Genomic DNA, 9,449 nt, shown 5'->3' on the forward strand with positions numbered 1-9,449 from the left:
ATAGATGCAAGTTAGAGGCAGTTATTGTTGTCGACGCATGATAAGCTATTATTACATAATCGCAAAGCCACATAGCGCACCCATCAGTTTTTCGACAGACACATCAAACCTAGCTTTCCGCCTTTCTTTATTTGGATGTTAGTTAACGGTATGCAAACTAGAAATATGTTACTTTGTTTTAAAAAAGACCATAGAGGTCTTCTGATGACAGTAAACGCATATTTTTCTGCAATAAAGCATTTCTTTTTACAATAAAATGCGTCGTTTGTACTAACCGTACGTTAGGTTCTGGCATTTCTGTCGGAAACGACGAAACACTGCCATGTTTTGCCGGGGATAGCTAAACATACTAACCATACCACTGATATTACTTATGGCACCTTTGCAAGAATATAAAATCCATACAGTCATATTACAAGTTCATATGGTAAATTTACTTCACTTAACAAGAGTTGGCTTTCACCAACGTCCTTGAACTTACAAAAGAACCTGGACAATTTCCCTCAAGTAAACAGCCTGCAAACGCGAGCTCTTAGCCTCCTACGCTAATGTATAACTGGGAATTGTTATAGCTGGAAGGAAATGAAAAAAAAAAAAAAAACTCCCCATTGCCGTCAAGCTTACACAGCCATCTGCGAAGAACAGCACGGGGCGCACATAGAAGAGATTTGTCGCATCATGCTTACTGAATGTATTGATTTAAAACGCTTGATTGGGAATTTGTGGTTTCGTGCTTTTCATTTCTAAATATTGTAGTCATGTCTCATTTCGTTGGTACATGTGGCTTTCTGCATCATTGTTGCTGCGAGAAGTCTTTTCTCGTATGTAGTGGCAGATGTAGAATCTCGTACTTGATTATAGAATCAGTAAGTGAGAAGTTCGAACAAGCGAGAGACCAAGCCCATTCTTAAAGGCTATACGAAAAGTTCAGATAACTTGCACACTGCGCGCGAAACTGGGTGTACTATGGATTCCCGGCGCTAGATGTGGAGAGAAGTGTGCCTTGTGCATCAGTTTTTTGGCGACCGCGCTAGTGAGAGGGCGCGTTGTTTTTGTTCAGTGTAATTTGGCCGGGTTGTGTTCCGGTGATACAGCACATTTGTTTTCAACTGACATGAGATGATGCAAACAATCTGCATCAAGTTTTTCTCAGCCCTAAATCAATTGCTACAGGAGGCTATTGCATATGCTACAGCTAGGACGGTTTCCGAGGTAACGCCTTAGTCAAAGCAAGAAGTTCTTGTGGCACGAAAGCGTTAGAGAGTCGGAACGTCTGTCGGCTATGACAAGCATTCCGGACTACCATCAACAAGCATGACGCTGGCAACTATAGCACTAGTTTGCGAGATGCCTGTGATACTGTAGGACTGCCATACGGATTAGTTAAGCGTGTTTTACCGCACGTCTTGAACATGACACGCGTTTCTACCAAATTTGGGCCAAGAGTGTTCTACAAGCAATAGGAATTCTGTGCTGTTTCTGTTTTTACAGAACTCGGACAAGAAGTCAGCGATGACCCTCGTTTCGTTTTCAATATAATCGGTGGCATACGTGCTTCCGTTTTGATTGTGAAAAAAAGCAGCAGCCTTCACAGTAGAAGTCGCCCAATTCCTCGCGACCAAGATAGTTGCGCCAACTTCGCAGCCATGTCGAGTCCATGCAGATTTTTCTCTTCAACGCTCATGAGATTGTTCACAAGCAACGTAAAAATTTTGAAGTGCCTAGATAATTTAGCGGAAACGTCAAGACGAGTGGAAGGAGCAAATGGCTTCTCCCCAATGACAATGCGCCGCTCACACATCCATCGTTGGCCGACAGTTCCTTACATCGAAAAACGTAACACTGCTTCCGCGCCCGCCCGAATCGTGTGGCCTGGCCCCCTGTAACGTTTTGTTCTTCCTAAAAGTGAAATTGAGGCTGAACTAAGGGCGTCAATTATTCACAATTGAAGAGACCAAGTGGGAATCGATGGAGGTTCACGTGCGGGCTTTCCACGGATGCACGGGATTATGGGAAAAACGCTGACGTCCCTGTATACATGCTCCAGGTGCCTACTTCGGAAGCTGCAATGTAAATTAGGAATTATAATGAGCATTACGTTTCTTTTACTATCTGATTTCCGGAACGATTGACAGCACCCTGTATGTTTGTACTGTATATGTCTGCGGCGAATTTTGTTGCAAGGGGCAAGCGTTATCGCACAAGACATACTGTGTCACTTAGTTCAAGCTTGGTGTAGGAAATGGAAGCTTTGATAATGAACTTGCCTTTCTCCTGCTTGACTTTGAATGGCTTTGCCGCTACCATGTGAATTAGCGTAAATAAGATGAGTGCTGCGATGTCCTTCATTACGCTAACGCTTCTCTTGAAATAGAAGCAAGCCTTTTTTTTTTTCTGAAAAAGAAAATCTGTTTTAAGAGCGTGTTTGCTGAGACATGCATAAAAACGTATAAAATACTCCTTAAGTTACTAATTAGTTGATAGAGTACCATACTCATAATATGCACTACTATAGCTGCATTGTCATTTCCGGATATTAGTGTAGCATTCGTGGTGTAGACGTAAGCGCTTTTAAGACTGGTAATCTAAGCTCTACAGAATCCGAATATCCTGATTTCTTATAATGCACAAATGCGCTGAAGCGCCATCGTCAAACATCACTGGAAGCCATCAATTGCAGGTCGCAGACTGGAAACTGGAACATCTTATGGACTGAGTTTTGTCGTGTAAGAATGTCATATGTTTAGTCTCTTTACTTGAGAACCAAACTATATATGTTATATTCTCGCCTCTGTTTATTTAAAACAGCGTATTATTCAGTGGACACAAGCAGGCTCGCGCCGTGTGATTTCTTTTACCCCTTGGTGATAGGCAGGAATGTGTACCATAGCTTGACGAATATCAAAACTATTACAGACGCAGACAACCAATACGAATACGAAAATTTAACAGCGATATAAGAGATATACCGTGATCCCGTGAAATTATGACAATTTTAAAACATCTTGCGCTTACTTCTGTGCTGCTTTCACCCCGATTTCGCTACAATATCAGATGGTTAATTCCACATTATTGAATAAAGCAGTTGGCGTCCTTGTTTGCCATCTTGAAGGGCGAGCTTTAATTCAGAATTTGCTATTAAGCGCACGGGAACCAAGAACTTGTTTTTTTCGGCAACCAGTGCACCAGCTTGGATGAGTCTTGTATATAAAAAAAATTAAAAGCGGGTGCAGAAGCAGACTTTTCTATTCTGGCCAGCAATCTGTTTACAAAATTGTTGAATAAAGCGAAATATTAAACAGACATTTATTGTAAAGTTTACAACTCCGTAACACAGAAATGTATCATAACGACACCACAGTTCTGCAAGCTGCACTTATAGATACTTCTAAGGCGGACAAAATTCATTGCCTGTACGCCGATGAAGAGCTCAGAAATTAGCTATATGGCTTTACAGCTGTCGTATGCTTGTTACGTTCATTACGACATTTTTTCAGAAGTCGTTATCACAACTTAGTGGTATATTTCAGAGAAGTGCATGATACATATTGTTTTCCATTTTAAAAATCTCTTATAGGTTCTGTTTACAAAATTATCACGCTTTTTTGTTTGTAGGTTTGCAAGCTCAACGCTTTATAAGAAAATTTAGAGGTTTAACGCTAGAACGCATCACAAATGACCTACATAAAGAAAACGGCTACTAACAGTCAGTAGACTGCCTATTTTCTCATTACCCGCAACAGACCTCAAGAAGTATATTGCAATGGAATACAAAGAACATGATTTATTTTTCCTTTGTATTTATACCCGCGTTTCTGAGGTAAAGTTCATTTTTTGTTAACGATCCGAAATAGCGAGTGCTATCTTGTTGCAAAATGTGACTGATAACATAGGCAAGAGCAAGCTCGCAATATTCAATTGTATTTTTCATATTTAAAAAAAAGCAAACTAAGAAGAAAACTCGCCTTATTGGTAGCACAGTGAGGCTGCAAACATCACCTGGGAGTATTCAACGTCCAAAAATACGCACTCGTCGTGCGTGGTTCTTAGGATGAAAGCGTACGCGATTACCGCTTTGACACGGGTTTTTGTAAGGTAGCACATAAGGAAGGTGAGGGAGGAATGAGAGGAAGCGTAGCACATCCTGATTGGTCTAGGTGATTCAAACATTTCTTCGCGTGTTTTGACCTGACCTTGGCATTATCTGACGTTGAAATGAGTCTTCATTATTCGTGATACACTCGAGCGCTCTCTTGTAAAAGCATAGCGAGCATTAAAGGCGACGCTGCATTCGTATAAATCAAGCCTAAATGTTGACACGACAGACATAATGCGCGATGGAACTCGCTTCTTTCGTTATTTTCCCATTTAGCTTAGTCTGTAAAGTTTACGGTAAGCGATAGCTGCGACGAGATGCGTCAAAGGTCGCACATAGTTTTTTCAGTTGTTTACTTGGTTCGAATCCCTAAATTCCGGCACACAGCGGTGACTTAGCGTCACCTTAAATGATGCCATTAACATTAGCCACCTTTTATCTCGTCGCAGTCGATACATCACTTATAACCTGAGACAGGTACGCACAGCGCGAGAAGGTCTCCCTCGAAACAGTGGTATTTTCTATCTAGCATATCTTGTCGTCACCACAAGTTAGTAATTTCAAAGCTTGCTTTTTCCTTCCGAGTAGCGCGTAAAGTATGCCAGCCAGCACACTGAAGCATTTCTTCGGGCTCCGCTCTTTAGCGCAAAGATTTCCCACACTGCCGCTAACAGCAAATCAAAATTATTGTGCCCTACTACCGCTGCGATATTCATATGTAAATGTCTTGATAACTTTTTATGATGATGCCAACACATAAGAACATAAACTACGAGAGTTCAAGATGATACTGGGCATTTTATTATGCAATAAAACCAATTAAAATATGCTTTTATTACACATGCCTACTTCTACATCAGGGTTGTGTATGCTAGGAGGCGTACCAAACGTGCGCAGTATACAACAATGATCAGTTGAATAACTAGCAAAAAGATTCAATAACTACGTGTCAGCCACAGCGTTTCGACAACATATTGATGTTAGAAAAAGAAAACCTGCCATTCACTAAGGAGCGTCGGCGTCTAGAAAACGACATGGCTAAATAAAGTGGAGACTGTGCCTTAGTGGGTGCCCAGTACAACGTGCCATATATATGCACGGAGTTCCAAAAAACAAAAAGGTGGAATGGGCTTTTGATGTGGTGACGCGTATAATCTCTACATTGTGGTATTGAGCTGAGGAAACTACATTCAATGAATAGCAATGATTGCCTGAATTCCTCGGCTGTGTCTAGGAAAGATGTAAACAGACGTCGCAGAAATGCCGAAGTAGCACTTGATGTTTGTGAATGAACTATAATGTGTGCACAGCGCAGACAATCAATAGCACAGCCAACAGAGTAAAAAAAAGAACAATCTAGACACATAACAGAGACCATAAGGTGTACCACTTGTGCTTTGGCATCTCTTTCGCCAAACTGTAACATGACAAGTTCTCAAATTTTATAGCGAAGCTTTTACGAGTGCCTACGTGACTGCCTCCGTGTGGTGGTGAAGGCCGAAGTACGGCAACGCAACCTGCGTCGCAGTCCCGAGTGTTTTAAATTGCAACGTAATTATCAATGAATATAAAATAAAGGTTACCTTGCATGTACCTTGCTCAGACGTAGACAACTCCATTGCGCAAATTTTATTTTAGTCAGAAATTTGTATTTTTTCTTCATACCCTGACTGTACTGTACTGGTTACTGAACTCTGACGAAGGCTGGTCCGCCAGCCGAAAACGTTAAGTAAGTACGTTTTCCAAAGCATTCGTCGTCTCTTTCCTGCACATATATATACACACGCCGTCAAGCGCACCATTCCTTTAGTAAATAAGAATTTATTTTGTTGTTTCTTTTTCCATTCTACGCTATTAGTTTCGTTCCAGAGCTTCGCCCGTTTTCATAGAAGGAATTCGGCCGTTAAGGGCACGCGATCTCGCGCAATCGAATTGTGCGGCGCGTGTATCGTCTAAGGCCAATTATAGGTCTGTGAGACGCAAGTACGGCCGCGTGACAGCTTCATGGCGCCTGCAGGTCTAGATGCTCTGGTCGGTTGTGGCGCTGTGTGACGTTTTCCCACTAATAATGGCTCGGATCACAGCTGCTGTCGAGTCGCCATATTTCTCCGCTGCTATTCCTGACCTTCACTCTTCCTGACCTGGTTGGTTCCGTGACGAAGTTTGTATGGGATCAGCCACACGCAAGCGGCGTATCACCGCCGAAGCTTCCCCTTTTATTCCGAATTGGCTTCTCTCCCTCTAAATTCTATTTGAGTGGATGTTCCAACTCCTGTTTTTTAAAATTTATATTTCGAATTGGCTTCTCTCCCTCCAAATTCCATTTGAGTGGATGTTGCAGGTCCTGTTTCTTTAGGTTATAATTGGTTTGTGACCATTACTACGGTATTACTGCCGCACTTAATTTTACTTTAGGTCATTCTTTGCGGGTACTTACGCGCTGTTCAGCACTGGCGTTTGCACGTGGGGCCGGGGTTATGCGCTGCTTGGCCTCCGGGACTATGGGGCTGTGCACGGCTTGCGTGTAATGGGGCTACACCACAAAGCAATCAATCTTCTGGAGCCTGTAACCTTTTTACTTCGTATCGTCTTTCCTTATCTCCCTGCAGATTGTCTCTCTCATCGTATGTCTCTCGTCGAACGTTTAGGCTGCTCCTTTATTTTTTTTTCTAAGTGGCTTGATTTACTAAATTTTTGGCGGCTATGGGTGACCGTAACCCCCTTTTATTTATGTTCTATTGGCGCTCTTTTGCCCGTTATACATTACGGTGGTGCCGGCTCACCTCCACATTTATATTTGGTTTATCTTATATATAGCCGGAAGCAAAAAAAAGTTAATTTCTTACTTTTTCGGTTCATACCCTCGAAAATGTGTGCCACCCATGCTTCTTATATGGGTAATACGCAGTTCAATGCCATGTACTTGCAAATCTGTTCGTGAGTATTTATGCTGTTCCTCTGAGGTCCTTACTGCCTTTAGTTTCTGCGGTTGCCTGCGTGATTCTGTTCAGAAATAAAAAAAATATATTTCTTTTTTCGCATTTGGGGCGTTGCTGCACAGTAACAGTTCTTGAAAACCGCTAAGTGTGTTTCTTTTTTCTACTTTAGGTTACAATGTAGTTGATTTTTGCTGGCTAGACTATACCTAGGCCTTAGGAGAGCTTTCAGAAATTTTATGACGTCACGACGACCTGGTGCGAAAACTGCCCGGTGGCGGCGCTATCCATTTTTCGTTCTTGTGTCATTTTTGGCTAACAAATCCTCTCATAATTCTTGAAACGCGGCTTATTTGGTATCGTAGAAACGTAACTACCTAATGGAGGCTCAAACATATATATATATTTTTCGTTTTAGTGCAGCTTTACGAAACCCGAGAACACCTAAGCGCTTCTTATGAGTTGTGAACGCGAAAGCATTAGTGTCAGATTGGAGGTCGCTGAGCGGTCCTTACGAACTCCTCGCGGGCAAGCGAGTGCGTGGAGACGCAGGGCGCGTTTTCATTTGGCCTTACCGAGGCGCAATTGGAACGCAGGCGAGAGCTTGCCTGAAAAAGGAACGCGCGGACAACGCAGGCTTTCGAAAACGAGAGACAAGGTGACGTGGCGTCGCGGCGATATGCCCTCTCCCCTCACGCAACACCTGGCGCGCTATCGCTACAGCAGGCGTCCCCTTACGCCCGCTCCGCGCCGTCGAGGCACGCTTGTGACGTGGCGTCGCAGCCAATGGGAAATTAGGCTCCGTTTCGCTCCTACAGATGACAGACGCCGGCTTTCCTAATCAGGGGGCCATTTGACGCTGTCACATCAAAAACGTTTTCCGTGTACCAAGGCTCCCCTTCGTGTATGTGCTATTTTAGATTTCATGCCAGCACCAGCGCAGCATTAGATCGAGTTGATATTATTAGCTAAGCGAGAAGCTTCGGATTTTTTTCTCTCTTTTTTTGCGGCAGTGCTGAATGACGCTACCTATACTTTAGATTGTCGGAGCCGGTCTTCCACCGTGGATTGTGCCCCTTTTGCATCTATAGCTATCGTATGTGTTCGCATGAAATTTTTTTTCAGTTTCCAGAAAATTGGCCTGTGAATCACCCCACTTCAAATAACACTGACGTGAGCAAATGCACGCTCCGATAACAAATGTGAACGGGACAGTTCCATACTCGCCATCCTTCATCTACACCTAGCGTCATATGTGCACAGCATTCCCAACAGGTCGTGGGAGTACTTAAAAGAGAAAAAAGTCCGTGATTGTAGGAGAGTTTCCTTTTCAAGTTCACCACTGGGTAGGCCGCTCCTTTCTTTTCTTTTTTTTTTTGGGGGGGGGGCATGTTTTCTGGCGCCAATACTGTAAGCTTCGAAACAATAAATTGTGTTCAGAAATGCCGTTGAGTCAGTTTCGTGCCCTGCAGAGAGAATATTTAGGAGTTTGATTCTTCGTACGGCACCCTTGGCAAAAAAGAAAATTCAGTATGCCTGCTCTCAAACATGTTATCCCTATACCATATAAAGTATGTTTACGTGGTGGCTTTAATGTGTTTTGATGACGTCGAAACTGACGGTCAGTGAAAACTGGGTGTCAACATTCTGTAGAGAACAGCCGGACTGCTATCGTGGCTCCCGCAGACCTTTTCTACAGATGACTGACGTCAACATTCACTGAAAATTCTCGTCCGTATATCGAAGAGTGGGAAGCTTGGGCGTGCCCAAGGGCTTTCACTGTGATCCGGCTAACTCTGTCTCAGTCTACAGGCGCAGGTCTGTAACGCATAGCAATAGCCTCAGGGTATATCTCGCAATGCCAATAGCTGATATTTTTTTTTTTTACAGCGAAGCTGTTTACCTCTAGCCCCCGTATGCATCCCCCGCATGTATTCCAAGGGGGGAGGGGGGGTGCCCTGGCAGGCTTACGTCCGTATCACGGTGCGTGGACAGGAATGCGTGGGCCGATCCAGGAGATGGTGCAATAACAGGCCGACCCATGGCGGAGGTGAAATGCAGGCTTGACGCACTCCGCCAACGTCGACAAAATAAGTTTGGTATCTTGGGTCCAAATGGAACCACATAGATTCAGTGGTGTAAAATAGACACTATATACATATATATATATATATATATATATATATATATATATATATATATATATATATATGGAAGTGCACGTGGTGTAGCACGTGGCCTGCGCTTCTGTCACGCGCGTCGGAGATGCCAGCGCGGCTGCGAGAGAGTTTGCGGCAGATACATGGGAGGTGCGGTGATGGTGTCGGCGCTTGTGCCGGCCTAATGTGGTTCCGTATAAAAAAAATGTATGATTTCATAAGGTGTTAAGCCCATACATGCAGTCGACGTATGCAGCC

General features: G+C 43.4%; 1 non-coding gene across 1 annotated transcript; it reads right to left on the reverse strand.

Moving 5' to 3' along the window:
* Positions 1-9,028: 9,028 nt before the first annotated feature.
* LOC126539279 (U2 spliceosomal RNA) lies at positions 9,029-9,218 on the reverse strand. Its single transcript, XR_007601275.1, has one exon. It is a non-coding gene; the product is annotated as a U2 spliceosomal RNA (small nuclear RNA).
* Positions 9,219-9,449: the final 231 nt, after the last annotated feature.

Source organism: Dermacentor andersoni, chromosome 11 (genome assembly GCF_023375885.2).
Source record: "Dermacentor andersoni chromosome 11, qqDerAnde1_hic_scaffold, whole genome shotgun sequence".
NCBI lineage: Eukaryota > Metazoa > Arthropoda > Arachnida > Ixodida > Ixodidae > Dermacentor > Dermacentor andersoni.